General features: G+C 36.2%; 1 protein-coding gene and 1 non-coding gene across 2 annotated transcripts in view; one reads left to right on the plus strand and one right to left on the minus strand.

Moving 5' to 3' along the window:
• Nucleotides 1–20,205, plus strand: part of GPC5 (glypican 5) — a 644,069-nt gene that overhangs the window by 542,794 nt on the left and 81,070 nt on the right. The window lies entirely within an intron of this gene.
• On the minus strand, nt 14,730–14,837 carry LOC121101506. Its single transcript, XR_005833519.1, has one exon. It is a non-coding gene; the product is annotated as a U6 spliceosomal RNA (small nuclear RNA).

Genomic DNA, 20,205 nt, shown 5'->3' on the forward strand with positions numbered 1-20,205 from the left:
GAAGGATCACACACAGGGTTTTAGACCAGACTCCTTGGCAATCAAGGAAGGGAAATATCAATCTTCTATCCTTTGCTGAAAGAAGAGCAAAAAAAAATGTAAGTGCTCTGAACTGTGAGAGCCACCTTCAAGACATCCATCTATCATCCATCTGTCCATCTGTTCATCCATCCATCCATCCATCCATCCATTCAGTAAAGGGCAGAAATCTAACTTGCTAAGGGGCCATAAGTACCATCTTTCACCCGTAAGTGGCTTATCATAACCCAGGAGTGACCTCGAAAAAGCCAGGCTAAAAGATAAGAACAAATACAAAAATATATAAGCAGAAGCATATTTGAGGATGTACACACTGCTGGGGAAATAGATTGTGCAGAATTAGCTGATCCAAATCATGAGTCAACCCCCCCGCCCGTCCCCAAAATACAATAACAAAGAAAACCAAATGGCCAAGCAGACAACAACAAGACCTGTGATGAGGGGGAGGAGTAACCATATTTGCATAATATATTATTTAAAATGTCTAATTTTCCAAAAAAATGAGATGTGCAAAGACACAGCAAAGTGTGACCCGTATGCAAGAGCAAAAGCAGTGTTAGCAACTGCCATGGAGAGGAACTGCTGGGTGGGCTTAACAGACAAATAGTTCAAAGCAACTATTATAAATACATTCAGATATGTTCAAAGAAATAAAAGAACCATGCTTAAAGAATTAAAGGAACATACAATGACAATATTTTATCAATAGAGAATATCAATAAATAAAAATTATTTGAATAAATAGCAATAGAGAACAAAATTATTTAAAAAAATGGAAAATGAGTTGAAAAATACAATAACAGACATGAAAAATTCAGTAAAAGGGTCTAGCCATAGACTTTATTAGAAGAAAGAACCTGCAAACTTGAAAAATCAATTGAAATAATGTAATCTGAAGAACAAAGAGGGAAAAAGTATGAAGAAAAATGAACAGTATCAGATAAATGTGGGAGACCGTTAAGCATACCAACTAAATGGAAATTTCAGAAGTGGGTAGAGAGAAAAAGAAAAAAAAATATTAGAAGAAATAATAGCCAAGAAGAAGGGGAGGATAGGATAATTATGCTTTAAAGGCCTTTGAGAATTATGAGTTTAAAGTGGAATTTGTCAGAATGGCGTGTGTTACTTTCCAGCCATATTCAGTTACGTGGTCTCTTCATGGAATGGGGAAAAAGCTGGTTTGAACCAGAGTTGCAGTGGTGCCAAGCAAGCTGGAAAAAGTGAGGGGGTAAGGGAGGTGAGGAAGGTATACAAGAGTGATTACAACAGACTGTGGAATTTAAACTGGGTGAGGAAAGAGGAAGTGTATCAGGGGACAGAGAAAGATAATTGTACAAATAACTTGGAGGTCATGTGCCAGATAGATTAGAGGTGTCCATTGCCGAAAGGGACTCATTACATTGTGATTATGTATATCACATAATCATGGTTCCATGCATGTGTTACAGTGAGTGGTGAAGACTAAGGTCTAAGACTTGACACTGGAGGGAATGACTGAGGTAGATATCCTTGGAATGGAAGCATTTATGACATTAAGAATACAGGGTATTGGAAAAAAATTAGTGCATTATATAGAAATTATAAGTCAGTTATTCTAACGGACAGAGTAGGAGTGAACCAGGAACTAAAATTTTTGAGAAATACATAGGAATGGTTCCGCAGGTTAGTAGCTGACAGCAACAATGTATTTCTTTTCCAGCAGGTGACCATTGAGTCCTACAGGGTAGGTTTGCCATTTAAGTCAAATTATGTTAGTGTTCCCTTTTTCTTCAGGCTGTGTTCTTACAGTGTGACTTCTTCAACTGGAATGGTAATTCTCAATGCATAACATAATGTGATTTCTTTGGCTTCAGCCTTATAGAGTTGATCTACGTATCTAGTTGAATCCCCTTTGGCTTCAACCTCCCCATGATTCGTAGTGTATTTTTCTTAGTTCTACCCTATACAGTATTTCCTGGGCAAGTTTATTCTCTGTTTTATAATCTATGATTTACCTTAAATTCTTCTCTCTATCCTGAATTGTTTTTACTCATATATTAGCCCAGGTTCTTAACTACGTGCAAAGGTTATACTTTATCCTGTTTAAGAATAACCTGTTTATTGAAGGGATAAAGCTATCTCACAGATAGATTAGTAGGGTTACAAAAACAAGATCCTAGGCTAAGCTTCTGGAATAGTCCCATGCTGGGTAGAATTGGTCTGCATGGGTTCAACTGCCTCCATATGATGGGCAAGTTACAGAATCAGAGGCTGCCACCACAGCTGATGTCTCAGAAAGTAGTCAGGACACTGCTTAATCTGGATGCTGGGTAGTCGCTTCTGCCAGCCCAAAGAGTTTCTTTTATTTTATCAAATGATTCCGTTCTGAATGGAGATCTTCCAGAAGGATATCTAACTGATGGAATCTAAATTATATCTGAAGCCCTAGCTGCAAGGGATTCTGGGAATTGTAGTTTTTGCTGCCCATCCCCAGCAAGCTGGTAGGGTAGATACCGAGAGTGTTAAACTCCAGCATCCAGTATCAACCAGATGTATGATTTCCAGACTTTAATGAACTCTGAAATATAGTATGAGGATTAAATATACTAACCGAATTTGATCATGATAAAGACTTTATCCACATAATTCACCCAGATCTTGTTCTGTTAAGGCCTAGCATCTTTCAAAGAGAGTTTTAAAAGGAAAACCTTTTAAGATGTCTGCTTCTAGCAGGAATGAAAACTCTAGGCTTGCTCAACTTGAAAGGGCTAGTGAGAGTAGTTTTAGCATGACCACTGTCATCACTCACAGTATTTGATTTGGTTAGTTAACCAACCCATTTCATGCCCTCATGATTCAGAACCTATCTGGAAATAAACAACAGAAATTGTCTGCTTTATTATAGATGCAGAGTTGGATTAAAAAATATAGCTTGGGCTTCAAACCAAATCTTTTTTTCCTTTTTCTTGTTCCCTCCATAGAATTTGTACAAAAATAGTACCAAGAGAGCAGCTGAATAACTGAAAACTTTACTGCACAAGGCATAGATTGTTCTTTTTGGTTTACTGCATGGAAAATGCAAGATTGGTCAGCAGAATGCATAGGACTCACAGGCAGGTAGTTTCTAAAACCGGGATCCAAGAGTGGTAGACTGACAAAGAGGGAGCAACAACACATGAGCATCTAAGATTAGGACTTTGCTCTTCCCAATTCAAGCTTCTGAGGAAATAGATATCAGACTCTTACCATTTCACCGATCAGATCTCTCCTTCCAAAGGAAGCAGCTGCTGCATGCCAAGGAGGAGGCAGCAACTCCCGCCCTAAAGTTTTTTCAGTCCTTCCAATTTATTCTGCTGATTAGTCACACAGTTACGCATTTTATTAGAAAATCCTTCAAATATAAAGATGTTATGCTTCCCAAGTACTTGCAAAAAAGCCCCATAGATTTGAGGGAGATGGGATTTTTCATCATTGCAAAGGAAGTCAAAAATACATTTTCTTCCTACCTCTTAGCAGCAGATAACAGCAAGCAGACTGCTGTCATTTTAATAACTCTGTGTGGCCATTTTTGCAGTGTCCTTAAATGCCTATAGATGCCCCTTTAATGTTTTTAAATCACTGATGTTTTTATAAAACAATGAGGAGTAATTTTCAAAGGCACTTATGAGGTCTGTTCTTATCTCATTAAAGCAATGGAGTTAAGTGACTTTACATTTGCCTCCTTAGTGCAAAGGGAATTTAATTTCCAAACGCGAACCCACAGTGATACCATAGATCATTTTCCTTTTCCTGCTTCCATTTAGTTTGGTTTGACATGAACCCAGAATGAAGAGAAAGAAAACAAACCTATGCTAACAACTACAGTGTTACAGCAAAATTATTTTAGATAATCTTGAATCATTTTCTCTTATAGCAGGATATGTCATAAAAACAACACCGATTAAATTGTCTCGTATCTGAAACCTCAGTAAGACAGCATAAAAATGTCGACCATCATCAGAGAAATGGTTGCTGATCATGAAAATGCACCTAGAATCGTAAAATAATAATGGGTTTCTTCCTCAACTGGACTTTTTTCTCATTTTTCTTTGACTTTCTCTCCGCCCCTTACGTAGTTTTCCCCCATTTGCTCCCATAGTCAGGAGAGCAATGTATCTTCCACATACTGTGTGACACGTGATGTGATGACTTGTATTATTGTTGTTGTTGTTGTTCCCGTGTCTTCCAGCATTTATAAAGCCACAAAGTCAATAAAGGGCTTGTGTTGTATATACAGATGTTTTTCTCCAGCAGTTGTATTTTAAACCTTTTAACCCATATTTTAACTAGTAGCTCTAGTTTTTAGTTAACCTTTTTTCAGCAAACATAAAGGGATGAGGTGCTGTGATATTGAGGTTTTTTTTTTTTTTTTAAACTCCTCCCTTAATATTGAACACAGTGCTTTAGTAATACACAGTACATACTCAAGATCAATTTTTTATTCATGGATTTTTAAAAACGACAATAGAATTTACTAATTTAAGTTATTTGGGGGGGCAGGAAACTGAGACTTAGAGAGGTTAAGTGATTTGACCAAGACCCTGAAGCCAGTTATTGCGAGTGATCAGTGATGTGGCCAGAAGTCAAGCCTCATGATAAATGTTCTAAGTCACTCAGTTAACTTTAAATTAGAAATGCAGCGATGCGATAGAAGGAAGCCCGTGAGGCCATCCTCCTGGAAACAAAGAGAGGCATGGAGGAAGTCTGATATATGGGGCCTAACTCTAGGTGAAAAAGAGAATTAGAGCTACAAAGTTATGTACATTAAACAGCTAGAGATCTATATCTATCTGTAAGCTCACAAAGGGGTTTTAAAATCAAACAATGGTACTGCTCTTTTCCTTCTGCTTTTATTTTTCATAGAAAATGTGATAGAATGATTTTTTCTTAGGCATCATTAATTGAGATATAACTCAATTTATGTCCCAGAAACCCAGCTGAATATAGTAAAGACCTTGGATAATGGGTAACATTGTACCATGAAAGTGGGGACATGGAGCCAAATGATCAAGGTTCGGCCTTATTTTCCTCGTAAGTGTATTTGAAATAATAATAACACATCTGACAGGGTTGTTGCTGTTGAATTCTATATACTATGTAATAATATTTTATCTGTAGTATGTATAATCATTTGATATGTTCTGATTATATTCATAATATTCCATTAAAGATTATGCACATATTATTATAAATAAGATATATTTTGTTATGAATGTGCTATTTGATTATATTAACTGTGTATACAAAACTGAGACTTGACTAAACTGTGATAAAATCTTAGATGTTTATAGAAATTTTTTTTTAAATTTTTTATTATGTTATGTTAGTCACCATACACTACATCATTAGTTTTTGATGTAGTGCTCCATGATTCATTGTTTATGTATAACACCCAGTGCTCCATGCAATACGTGCCCTCCTTAATACCCATCACCGGCCTATCCCATTCCCCCACCCCCCTCCCCTCTGAAGCCCTCAGTTTGTTTCCCAGAGTCCATAGTCTCTCGTGGTTCTTTCCCCCTTCTGTTTACCCTCCCCTTCATTCTTCCCTTCCTTCTCCTACCGCTGTCCCTGCTATACCTTATGTTCCATAAATGAGAGAAACCATATGATAATTGTCTTTCTCTGCTTGACTTATTTCACTTAGCATAATCTCCTCCAGTCCTGTCCATGTTGCTGCAAATGTTGGGTAATCGTTCTTTCTGATGGCTGAGTAATATTCCATTGTATACATAGACCACGTCTTCTTTATCCATTCATCTGTTGAAGGACTCTCGGCTCCTTCCAGAGGTTAGCTATGTGGACAGTGCTGCTATGAACATTGGGGTGCATATGGCCCTTCTCTTCATTACGTCTGTATCTTTGGGGTAAATACCCAGTAGTGCAATTGCTGGGTCATAGGGTAGCTCTATTTTTAACTTTTTGAGGAACCTCCATACTGTTTTCCAAAGTGGCTGTACCAACTTGCATTCCCACCAACAGTGTAAGAGGGTTCCCCTTTTCCACATCCTCTCCAACATTTGTTGTTTCCTGCCTTATCAATTTTTGCCGTTCTAACTGGCGTAAAGTGGTATCTCAATGTGGTTTTGATTTGAATTTCCCTGATGGCTAATGATTTTGAACATTTTTTCATGTGTCTGTTAGCCATTTGTATGTCTTCATTGGAAAAGTGTCTGTTCATATCTTCTGCCCATTTTTTGATTTGATGATTTGTTTCTCGTGTATTGAGTTTGAGAAGTTCTTTATAGATCTTGGATACCAGCCTTTTATCTGCAGTGTCATTTGAAAATATCTTCTCCCATTCTATAAATCTTAGATATTTATAGAAATCTTTTGATACGTCCCCTCAAACACTCCAGAGGAATTAAAACACAAATGAATTGGAGGACAGGGTTTCGGAATGACAATATTAAAAGTCAGCCACGAGGGCAAAAGGGTTCCTCACATACTCGAATTGTCTACATCAGTAGATCTCTCCAGAAGGCCAATGCAACCATTGCTAGTACATTTGGTGTAAGTTTTGAAAACACATAGTGTTTTTTTACTTCATAGAGTTTCTGTTTTATACACTGACTTTTCTGATTCTTACAACAATATTTCATGATCTTTCCCATGTTGAATTTAAAGAAATTTGGTTTCACAATATATTTGCCTGAATACGTGATTAAAAATTTTTAAATGTAATTAAATCATGTATTTTCCTTCTATGGTATGAAGCAGCACATAACGATTTGTTTCTCAATTTCATTATTAAGTTGACCAGTGGTTTGGTGATTATATTGACAAAATAAATGACAAAAAGAATCCCACTGAGTATTTCTGAGTCTTTACTTTTTTTTCCTTAAAAAGAAAACACAAAACACCACAATAATTGTTAGCATAATCTAGACTTTCAATTGAAATACAGTTCAGTTGGAATAGATTTCTTTCTATATGACTAAGATAAAGTTTCTTTTTTCTTCTCTTATCATGTCAAATGAAAATAGCTATGCACATTTTTAGCAAATTTCAAGAGAAGTTTTGGTATGGCCTGAAAAATATGGGCCATACAAAAAATTCATAGGAGCGTGCCTTATTGATAAACATTTTGAGAACAGCTAAAACGGAGTGATGGTTTTTACCTAAATTGACAGTATAATTGGGATAATCTGATCAAAAATATATACCTAATATACAGCTGACCAAATATATCTATATTTAACTATATGTCTGTATCAACATATGTATCTATAAATTATTCATTTTCTGTTATTTTTCATGGTCCAGGAAGACAACTGCCTGTTCCCGTACTCAAGTCATTTTCTGTTTGTTTAAATGGCTTTAATTTTCCTTTTAGCACTTATCATTTCCTGACCTTATAATGTATGTTTATTTTTTAAAAATTTTTTCCTAAATCTCCAAAGTATGGAACAGAGCCTAGCATTTAATATGCATTGAGTGAATATTTGTTGAATAAATAAAGATGGGGAGAGAGTAAACTAGCATTGCTTTAAAATCTTAGCTCCAAATAAAAAGCCTCAAGGGAAGCAGGAATTATAGGTGTTTATGTACCATTGAGCTTTTTTCATATTCTCAATTCTGCTTAGTTGTTTTCTTGGGGAATTAACTGTAATGATGATTAATGGTTCCTTTATGAAATGCTGCATGGGAGGATAGTCCAAAATGAGTGAGACTACTGATATTACATAAAATAATATTTTGTAATATTTTAACCATGAATTGCCTCTAAAGGCAATATTGAAAATAATGGAATAATTACAATTTTTGGTCCTAGATAAAACTAGATTGAAATCTTAATTAACTTTATGTCAATATGGCCAAAAAATAAATAAAAAGAGCAGCCAGCCTCCATTTTTATGATAGAAGTGAAGAGAAAAAGGAGTCTAAAAATGAGATTTTTTTTTTTGGCCAGAAAATATTATGTCTGGAGGAATTTGAAAAGAAATGCAGTGTTAGCTTGCTTTTTTTTTTCTTTTTTATATATATGAATTGTCCATGATAAGCTCTAAGTGGAAAGGAGAGAAAGCTGGCCATGAAACTCTTCATGTCTGTAACACTTGTCTTCTTAGAACATGGAAAATGATAGAAAAACATTTAAAAGGCTTTTAAATAATGAAATAAGTGAGAAAGAAACATGGGGCCCCTGTCGAAAGTAAGATTATAATAGGAAATGAGGAGTGTGTACAAATGTGTTTATATTTGGAAGTTTGATGAGTTCTTAGTACCTGACTGTTCTTCATTCCAGCTGTCCATTAGAGTCCATGTGTGTGATATTCACAGGGAGGGTTTTAGGTATGGTGTGCTTGAATTATAGCAATAAATGTAACTTTTTATTTTTTATTCTTTTGGCATTGCGGAAAGGCAATTTAGAGCCTAGATCTTTTCTATTTAAAAAACAAACAAAGGAGAGGCATCTGGGTGGCACAGCGGTAAGCGTCTGCCTTCGGCTCAGGGCGTGATCCCGGCGTTCTGGGATCGAGCCCCACATCAGGCTCCTCTGCTATGAGCCTGCTTCTTCCTCTCCCACTCCCCTTGCTTGTGTTCCCTCTCTTGCTGGCTGTCTCTATCTCTGTCCAATAAATAAATAAAATCTTTAAAAAAAAACCAAAGGAACAGCACATTTAGACAATTTCAGATATGACTTATCAGAGGATGGCTTTAACACATTGTTTTTATGGTGGTTTCTTCCTTTGGAGAAACATAGTGAAAACTCTTATTTTGATATGGGGCAAGAGGAGGGAGAAATTTCAAGACCGAACATACCAAAAAATGTTGAGATTCCATTGAAATCAGTGCCAAGCCCCTGACTCCAACAGGCAGAAGGAGGGTAATGGGCCTGTAGACATCAGGGAGGAGGCAGGAGCAAACATCGCCTGTTTTCCAATTCAATATTCAGAGAATTAACTATTTTACATAAATAATTTTTCCAGTATTTAATTTAACTTAATTTTATTTTATTTTTTATTTTTTTTTTAAAGATTTTATTTATTTATTTGACAGAGATAGAGACAGCCAGCGAAAGAGGGAACACAAGCAGGGGGAGTGGGAGAGGAAGAAGCAGGCTCATAGTGGAGGAGCCTGATGTGGGGCTCGATCCCAGAACGCTGGGATCACGCCCTGAGCCGAAGGCAGACACTTAACCGCTGTGCCACCCAGGCACCCCTAGTATTTAATTTTAAATCTCAAACATTTTTCCTAATGTTTTAACTAGAGTTTGTAAAAGTCTGCAAAAAATTAGGACGCCTTTTTCCAAACTGTGCTATAATAAAACCCAGTGTTTTCAGAAATATTTAAAGGATCACACAAAGAAAACATGGCTTCATGGTCAGAGAGCTTAGAGAAATACCGCACATGCCATTTTTACTGCACGTGTTAGAGGATAACAGTGGCTCCAAGAAGTCGCAGAAAGGAAATTGGCTTAACTTTATTTAATTTCATATTTTTAAAATACATTTGATTATAGAACTCATTTTTGTAGAAAACATTTTGGAAGATACTAATTTTTAAAGGAGCACAGTTGGGGAATTAAAGCCATCCTTATTAATAATCCTTTATTACAGTGCTTCTCAAACTTTAATATGCATATGAATCTCCTAGGAAACCTGGTAGCGCGAGCGCATATTCTGCTTCTGCGTTTGTTGGAGGAGGGAATGAGCTTCTCCATTTCTAACCAGGTCCCTGGTGATGCCCAGCCTGCCCGTCTTGAGTCCATACTTTGAAAAGCAAGGTTCTGTGGCACGATGGTTCTTTAGTTCCACAGAGATTATTGAGACAGGGAAAGATGTAAAGCCACTTTTAAGTTAGGGACTTCAGCCTCTTAGGCTAATGAGGTGAAACAAATCATTAGGATGGAATCTTTTAATTTCAGCCTTGATTAGCACCAGGATTACAAAGCGAAGGTAAGAGAGAAGCTAGAGCCCCTCTCATGTAGAAATTAACAAAAAGAGCACGTGAAGAGGAGTGTGTGTGTTCCACAGCTCTAAGACCGCTGTCCTCTAGACCAGACATGTGAAAAGGGAGATGTGGAAAGAGAGGATTCCTCATAGGGCTGGTTTAGCAGGCTGATGGTTCTGTTCTATTCCTTCTCTCTCCCTCTCTCTCTCTCTGTCTGTCTCTGTCTTTCCTTTTCTTTCTCTTCTTTCTTGTTTGGTTCCTTTATTGTCCCCTCTTTCTTCTTTTTTGTTTTTTGAGATGTTACTCAGATTCTTGTAATCTTAGTTGTAGAAAAAACCAAAAACTTTATACACGCATATCTGGAAATATGTACAGATTGTATTACTGTACATTAATCTATATCAATAAAGAAATTGTGAATTACTTTGATATTTGTTCATTGCTTTAGGGAATTTTTTTTTACATTATCGATTTCACGTATGGAGGGAGGAATGAAGAGAACATAATATGTATCTTAAAAAGAATAAGTTGTTTTGGGTGTGTATGAGTGTATTCTCATTCAAGTGCTGAATAAAATCATGATACTGTGCATTAAGCACAAACACAAAAATAAGGACACGCAGGGCCAAGACTTACTTTTGTCCTTTTGGAAAAGTTGTATACTTGCTTTTTTTTTTTTTTTTTTTTTTATTTTATTTTTTATTTTTTTTTTAAAGATTTTATTTATTTATTTGACAGAGATAGAGACAGCCAGCGAAAGAGGGAACACAAGCAGGGGGAGTGGGAGAGGAAGAAGCAGGCTCATAGTGGAGGAGCCTGATGTGGGGCTCGATCCCAGAACGCTGGGATCACGCCCTGAGCCGAAGGCAGACACTTAACCGCTGTGCCACCCAGGCACCCCTAGTATTTAATTTTAAATCTCAAACATTTTTCCTAATGTTTTAACTAGAGTTTGTAAAAGTCTGCAAAAAATTAGGACGCCTTTTTCCAAACTGTGCTATAATAAAACCCAGTGTTTTCAGAAATATTTAAAGGATCACACAAAGAAAACATGGCTTCATGGTCAGAGAGCTTAGAGAAATACCGCACATGCCATTTTTACTGCACGTGTTAGAGGATAACAGTGCGTGTCCTTATTTTTGTGTTTGTGCTTAATGCACAGTATCATGATTTTATTCAGCACTTGAATGAGCCAAGACTTACTTTTGTCCTTTTGGAAAAGTTGTATACTTGCTTTTTTTTTTTTTTTTGACAAGGCAACTTTCTGCCTCTGGAACTGTCACCTCCTTGCGAGCTAATATTATGATGTCTATTCTGTCTGATTGGCCGTAGTGTTGGTGACAATTTATTTAGCATTTACTGTGAATCAGAAATCATGCTGGTATTTTATGTATATTAATTTACATGGGGCTTACCTGTCCCCAAGGTTTGATGTAGGCATTTTTATTCCTATTGATATGAGTAAAATGAGGTTTGCCGTATGTTAGCAAGTCTAAGCCATACCTAGGTCATACAGAGTAGTGAAACCAGACTTTGAACCTAGTGAGCTAACAGGGCTTGTACTTGTAGCAACTATAACAAAGGAGAGTATAAACATTTGATATCTGCAAGGAGTCTGCTTCATCCTGCAAGTGAAATGTAAATTTGGTGGGGATTTGTTCTCTATTTACAATACTATTGCAAACATTATACCATAGTTCTTCCTTTGCCCATTATTTACAATAACTTCAATTTAATATCATCTCAAGAGGTCACATTAAACTATACAGAATCCCCAAGATTAAAGAAAAATATGCTTTGATTGTATTTCTAATTCTTTTTGGGGGATGAGAATTTGAACTATTCTGAGTTTTATGGGTATCCTATATATGCTCGTGGACATAAAATTAATTCCCTGTGTCTCAAGGGTAGCACAGACATAAAAAGGCCAATTACAGTTTTATGAATAGGAAATATAAGATCTGGGGCTTCGATTTTCTCTATTGTTGCATTCTAAATAAAAGCGCTATTTCTAGGGAATACTTACATCCTTTCTGACACAGAACAACTAGGAACTTTCATTAGAGAAAAATCAAAGCAGATGCAATGTGAGTCCCCATATAGTGCAAGTAATGTTAAAATAGATTCCAAACTGGTGTCTTGTTTTGATGAAAACTCAGAAGACAATTTGGAGACTGTTTGTCAGACTCCAGAGACTGAGGCACAGATGGAGTTCTGAATTAAGTGACTTTGTATTTTGAGATTTGAAATGAGCCCTAGTCCCAAATGTATATTTCAATGATTGTGAACTAATTGGATGTGGTAATTGATTATTAAAGGGTTTACATTCTTAAAATTGTGAGGTTCATAAGTAGTCATTTAAACATTTGTAACAAGATTAAAGATGTAAACTTTATCTCCAGATTAATATATGTAGACAGAATTGAATGAACCATATTTTGGTTTGAGGGGTCACAGAATATTCTGGATTAGTGAACTTTCCATAAAGCCAAAGAAAATTCCTTGAGATATCAAAAATTCAAATTTTAGCTAGTTTAATATGGACAACAAAAAAATGTACTTCTTGCTTTCCTGTTGCACCAAGCAGTTTTGAAATGAATGCTATTTAGACGTGTTTTGGTTGACCAAAAATATCCCGAATGCTAATTCATTCAACAAATACTGATTTCGTAAAGACGTAATGCATACCTACAAGGTGCCAGCCTCTGTTCTCGGTTTTGTCAGCACAAAACACATGTCTGCCTTTGGGGAGAGAAAAGCAACCTACCTAATGTGTATAAAAGTGGCCTGTATTGAAGACTAAGAAATATGGAGGGCCAAGGAATCTAGAGGTCTCGGTTTTATATAGGGTGGTCAGGAGAGGCCTTACTGAGCGAGTGGTATTTGAGGGAGTGGGCCATACACTGTCTAGGAGACGAGCATCTGAAGCAGAAGGAATTGCAAAGGCTCTGAGGCAGGAGCATACCCAGCTTGATCATGGCAAGCACACCGTCGTGGCTGGAGAGGGGACGCGGCAGCAGACGGTATTGGGAGATAATTAGGACCTCTCTCATGAGAATTAGGTCATGATCCACGTTTGTGATCAAGTCCTCACTCCCATGTACAAGACGGAGGGAGGCACTGCGTTTTGCTAAAATGTGAATCTTGGTTGCTTTAAACTTACTCCTTGTGCATACTCATGAATACTGTAATCGTAGACAAGAACATGTGCTCACAACTGGCCATGCAGAGGGGTCAGGTGTGGCGGAGATTGACTGAGGATTGAGAGGGTCGGGAAGGGACCAGAGCAAGACCACCAGGCTGTGCTTCATCAAGGGTGCGCTGACACTGAGGCAGCGAATGAAGAGCAGCCCCACCCAGGTTACATCTCCCTTTGCAGAAGCAGGGAACATTTTCTCCTTTCTTACGCGGCACAACCCACAAGAGCATCACACTCGCTGCCCTTTGTCACTCACTCCGTCTCTCCTTCTACCAATCACTGCAATTACCAGACTTCCCTAATTCAGGCTGAAGTCCTACCGTAGGGCCGTGGGAGAGTAGGCATCTCCATTTTTCTTTCCCACTTTTGTTTTTTTTCGTAAAGGAACGTGTGTCAAAGATTTTATTCAACTCATTAATTAATGAGACATCCGGTAGGTGTTACAACTGGTTCAGAGAGCTCGAGTACCACACAGTTATAGACAAATAGGGAATGCAGAAACGAATTTATCCTCACTTCTGATTCTTGTGGTTAAGCAGGTACCTCTAAAACCAAAGAGAAACTTTGTATTTCCTGTGCCAAAATAACTTGGTGTAAATAAACTATATTTTCCTAGATTCTACCTTGACTGCTAATATCCCTCTTTTCTGTTCTAGAAGAACAAAGACCCTCTTACATCTCCTTGGTGATTATAGCTCCCTTTTTACAAACCATTCTTTTTCAAATAACTATAGGACCAGCTCAAGACTGTCTGAAGACAGTCAAGTACTGTACAAACACTGTGTTCCTATATCTACACAATGTCCCCATGGGGCGAATGCTGCCAACACTCTCCTACTTTTACAGATCAGGAAAGCAGGACTCCCCGGGGCCCATATGTTGGCCTAAGTCCTGGCAGGTGCACATCTTCAAATGGAGTCTGCACTGCAAACCTTCCTAAGGTCTATTCTACATCCTCAGAAATGCCCTCCTCAGCAGTTAAGGTTTATGGGATCTGCGGAACATCCACATTTTATACCAGTATCCTCTGAACACCTGGCCAAAGAGGCTTGGGCTGAAGTTGATGAGGTGGGCCAGGCTAGGAGGAGTAGAGAAATGCTAAGAACATGGTTCCCGGCTGTGCCTTTTTGGTCTTGAAACTATTCGGAGAATTGGAAATATAAGGTAAGGCAGGAAGGAACTTACAAAGATGAGTTAACAAGTTTGATTTGATTCTGTAAACTGTAGAGAATTGAACAGGCTTTCAGGAGGAAAGTGACCTTGTTCATTAGCATAAATTGCAAATACGTTAATATTGGAGCTCCCATTCTAATTAAGATGGGAAACAGAACAGTGGCAGGCTGATGACATTGGGCGTATGAGGCATTCTGTTTTATTGTGTGTAGAAATAGGCTCAGTGATGGCCAGTTAGTTTATGATAGAAACTGATTAGGTCTCACATTTCTTGGCTATGCATATTTGTTCTTTCTCCATTTCATTGTAATGAAACAAAATGTATTTAGATTTCCCATAAATGAAGATGATGAAATTATGATACGTTCAATTCACATTTTTTTTCTTTCTTTCTTTCTTTTTTTTTTAAACTGTGGAACACCTCACAAATTTGCATGTCAAATTTCTTGCACAGGGGTCATGCTAACCTACTCTGTCATTCCAATTTTAGTATATGTGCTGCGGAAGTGAGCACTCACAGTTTTTTTTAATGATAAGTTAATTCCATAGATCTACAAAGAAATGCTTCTTTTCTTCCCCATTCCTTCCCTAAATTCTGTTGTTATTTAGGAGAACAGAGGGAGTGCACCTGCACACACACACACATACGTATACATGCCGCACAAATTAGACGTTGCCAACTACCAGATGGGGAGAGAACCCTGAACTCACAAATTGGAAATTTCTTCCATGTCCTAATGCACAGGTTAGAATAACATTTTATTTTATTTTATTATTTTATTTTATTCAGGCTCAATTTATTTAAAATATATTTACTTATACATAGGTTAATTTATACATAAGTAAATTTGTACATAGGTTATATTTAATTTACCATTGAGTGTCTGTGTGTTTCCAAAACGTGAAAATTGGTTTAATAATATGCCCCAGAAGGGAATTATGTGTTCTGGACACATCTTTTCCAAAGCATATTTTATATGCCTTCAACCAACTTTACTACCTAAAAATCACAGTTCCTAAGGCCTAGATGACTTTATCAGATAACATCAGTGTAGTTAAGTACTGTACCATACAAATTAGTTTTAAAATTTTTATAAATGATTTATTGGTTGTTAGCTGTCATTTAAGGGAAATAATTATAACTTCCATTTTAAATTTTTTGATAGTTTTATAAGCTTTCTATTGCTGCTGGAACAAATTTGTGCAAATCTAGTGGCTTCATGCAGTGTGACAGTCCTGGAGGCCAGAAATCTGACATGGTCTTCTGGGGCTACCATTACAGGTTGTGTTCCTTCAGTAGTCTCGAGGGAAGAATCTCTTGCGGCCTTTTCCAGCTTCTAGAGGCTGCTTGCATTCCTTGGTTCCTGACCACAGCAATCCAAGCTCTGCTTCCATCATCACAACTCCTCTGACTCTTGGACTCCTACTTTTTTTCCGCCCCCTTATGAAGACCCATGGGAGGGGTAGATTACATTGGGCCCATGTAGATAATCCAGGTTAATCTTTTCACTACAAAGTTCTTAACTTAATCCCATCTGCAAAGTCCCTTTTTGCCTGTAAGGTAACATACTCATGGGTTTTGGGGATTCAAATATGGAAATCTGTGGAGAGAGGGGAAGCTTTATTCTCTTTGCTACAGTAGTGTTCTTTTTTCTCTTTTTATCATTTGTTGTACAAACCTTTATCTGTAAGTTTGGAAAAAAATATTCTGCACCAATATAATAGGAATTAATTTTCTTCTGATATGTTTTTTATGCAACTATATAATAATATTTTTAAAGATTTATTTATTTTAGAGAAAGAGAGAGAGAGAGCATACAAGTGGGGAGAGGGACAGAGGAAGAGGAGGAGAATCTCAAGCAGACGCCCCACTGAGCGCAGAGCCCAGATGCAGGACTCCATCTCACGACCCTGAGACCATGACCTGAGCTGACTCGACAGTCGGATGCTTAACTGACTGAGCCACCCAGGCGCCCCAATATATAACAATATGTTTAATTAAAAAGAAAGCTAGTGGTTCCATGCCATGCAAATTAAATTTGAATGATGCATGAATTTTGAGTTGCTAATTTTCATTTGCTTGTTTTTTCATTCCATTACCATAATTTATGTAGTTTTTAAGACATAAAATACAGCAATTTAGCTACTTTATTGTTTAAAATGATGACAATGTTCTTGAGTTCATACCCTCTCCAACCCAGATGAAGAGGGGTATAATGCTAGATCAAATCTAATAAAACAGTTCCTAATTTGATTAACCTCAATTACCTAATATAAATTGATGCTTTTTCCAAGTGCCCTATTGAGATTTCTTCCCATGATTGATTAAAGTTGACCACCAGTTCTTTCCCATCCTTCCCGTTGAGGTGGGAAGTCCATGGCCTCTTTCTCTGAAACTGGGTGACTGGCTTTTTCAAATTGAATGGAATAGAAATGATGCCAAGGGACTTCATGTCTGGGTGTCAAGAGATTCATGGTTTCCATTACCCCCGTCTTGGACCACTCCCTCCATGTGACAAGTGAATCTTGGGTCGGGTCCTTTGGCATGGCCAGAAGACATCTATATTGGTTTCAGCAGCTAGCAGAGGATCTTTAGGGTTTTTTTTATTTTTAAACTTTGTTATTTTAAGTTGTTTTAGGTTCACAGAAAAAAATTGAGTGGAAAGTACAGAGAGTTTCCATACACCCTCTGTCCCCCAACATGTACAGCCTCCCCCGCTATCAACATCTGGCTCCAAATAGCACACTTGTTACAACCGATGAGCCTGCATTGAAATGTCATAATCACCAAAAGTCCGTAGTTTACTTTAGGGCGAGGTTTTAGATGTTTATTCTTTCTTCACTGCAGGGATAGAAACAAACGTTTAGGTCTTCTGTTATCCCAGTTAGAAAACTCTGGACTCTGGGACTTTGCAATTTCTTGTGCTCTATCATGTTTTCTAATTACCTAGCCCCTCTTTACTTTTGTTCATGAACCTTTGAATTTTTTTATTCCCTTCTCATAAAACCTTATATTTTATGTAAGAATACTTGACCTTTGGTGCATGTGCTTTTTACTAAACTGCATTCTACTCCTTCGCTCTTCAGAAGTAAGCAACAATCATGCAAGGATTACTTATTATTTGGCTATAACTTCTCAGAATTTGTTCACATTTATATCATCTAAATTGCCTCAGATGAGAAGACACAAAAAATAGTCTCAATAATGAGGTATATCTGGAGGGTAAATAAGAAGATTCAAAGTCATTGCAGAAAGATCATCAATGCATTTACTACTTTAGCTAAAAAGAAAATAAACATCAGTACAAATTAAGCTCCCCAAAGGCAAACTATTGTTTATAAGTTAAAGACATATGTGTAGACATATCTTTCTGAATGCCTATGCTCTAATATTATTTTATATAAAAGGACATATACTATACATGTTTTTGCTTGTAACATTCTTTATTCACACAATAATATATGATTGAGATTTTTCCATGTCAGATTATAATATCTTTTATAACTACTGTGCAGTGTTCATTTAAAAAGGTATACCTGCATTTATGTAGCCATGATAGATTGTTAAGATATTTTCATATTTTCATTGTTATAAGTAATATTTAGATGAACGTCTTCTTAACTATAAATTTGTTTACTACTAAAGTATATATAAAATACATTCCCTCTTTTGCATAGAGATATAAAGATTAATTTAAAGAAAGTTGGTATAAGTTGCCCACTTTACACATAGGAATTTTTCACATTTATCTTAGATCTCATTTTTGGGGAGATTTCATCATTTTAATATTATAAATATATTTGGTATAGGTAGATAGTAAATAGACCGATAGATTGATAGATTTAATAGATTGATAGATTGAGCCATAGAAGAAAATAATTTTCGAGTGATTTTTCAGGTCTAATTTATATTCCCCAATTCTATCATATACTGTCCTTTATAAGAATCAAATATACCTGCAATAGTAAAATAAGAAAGAACTGATAGATTTTTATGGAATTGTAAATACATGAATTATTGATTCAAATGTAGTTATTGTAGTAATAGTAGTTGTCCTTTGTGTTGAATCTAATTCATTCTATCTTTAAAACTTGAAATAAGTATTAAAATAATTTTAGCTACCCTAAAATTACTTATTTATCATCACATGGAGTATAAAGAATAATGTTTATCTTTAATTTGATTCTCCATTGCTTTACTTCTTGCCACTTAAGAGAAAACTCAGAGAAAAAATATCTTGGTATTTTTTCAGAACCTTGTTAACTGTACCTTCATTTGGGTCCTCATCAATAAGAGATCAAATACAGAATTCTCAAAGCTCTTTTTGTTACTTCATAATACAGAAAGAGACATATATCTAGGAATAACTTTCTCACATGGCTATGAAAGAGCCTTCTAGGATGGCAGAGTGATACAATTTTATTGTGAAGGAACAGAAGTCATTGAACTTCGAATTTAAAAAATCCATATATAATTACAAACAATGCTTGTCAAGTTGCCATTGTCAATTTTAAAAGAATGAATTACAGTTTGAAAATGGAAATTATTAAAGAAAGAAGAAAAATTATGCTATATTTTATATTGATATATATATCATTATCTCAGTATACCTTAAATTATCCCCAACTCTGCTTAATTATTTGGCATATTTTAAAAATATTTTGGAAGTCAATCATGTAGCCTATTGATTGCAGCTATTCATTAGCAGTAGAAGCAAATGGCAAACTCTAGTCTAATTGTGTTTAAATTCTATAACGTTGACCACACCTACTGCAAAGCATAAAGAACACATCAGTTTGTCCCCAGGAATTACTCCAGGGCTTGAGATAGGGTGCGTTTCCATTGGTCCCTCTTTGTAACCAGGCTACTCTTCAGATAATGCACGGCACTTTAGTCAATAGGACATGGCAGAACCTTTGCTTTGGAGATGTGATTTCTCTTGGAAATGGATGATAAATCACAATTATATAAACTGAGGGAAGACATAACATACCTATCAGCTGCATAATAATTATCATGGCAAGAAGAACCTATTGCATTTGCAAGATTAGAACTAACAGGTTTTTCAGAGTGCAATAAATCAGTTTTGAAAATGCCAAGTCAAATCAGGTGTGCTAAGCTATTAAGTAGTGTTTGGTTTACAACAAAACCAGAAATTGAGTTATAGAATTTGCTTTAGACACTTCATTTGCAAAGTGCATAAGCAATACTAAAAGGTATGGCACATTTGCATATGCAACGATTTTATGCACTCATTGGAAAAAAATGCAAACTGCAATGCAAAATAGGACTATTTCTATTTTAAGGGAATAAAATCAATTCACGAAATTAAATTTTTAAAGTTAATAATCACTCCTATGGTTTTAATATAATCTAGAAATTATATTTTTCTTTATAATTAGATAAAAACATACAACTTAAACAAAACCATTTAGTATGCTCCCCTACAAAATAATTCTGTGACCAAAGGACTCTCATACTCTCTTGGGGAATGGAACAGTTTTGCTGTGTCAGGAAGGTCTGCATTTTTTTCTGGTCTCAGTTTTCTCTAGCTATCCCTCAGGATCCATTACTAAAAGTGAAAAACAAGTCAACAGGTAATGCTTTGGGCAATCACCCACTTTTACTTCTTTTAATTTGTTTATATGACATGCTGCATAATATCTCATTAAGGAGAAAAGTTCTTCTTAAACAAACAAACGATACTCTAGACTACAAGGTCTTTTTTATTGCTATTATCTCTTCTATATTGCTAAGAACGGCAAGAATTTATCAGTATTTCTTAATGTGTTTTCAAGTTTTGATGTCAGTGAAACCATGCTTCTGTTTTTATGTTTTAATTTTTTTTCACATTATAGCTTTCTTATCTCTTAAAGATCAA

Source organism: Ursus maritimus, unplaced genomic scaffold (genome assembly GCF_017311325.1).
Source record: "Ursus maritimus isolate PB19 unplaced genomic scaffold, ASM1731132v1 scaffold_10, whole genome shotgun sequence".
NCBI classification, from domain to species: Eukaryota; Metazoa; Chordata; class Mammalia; order Carnivora; family Ursidae; genus Ursus; species Ursus maritimus.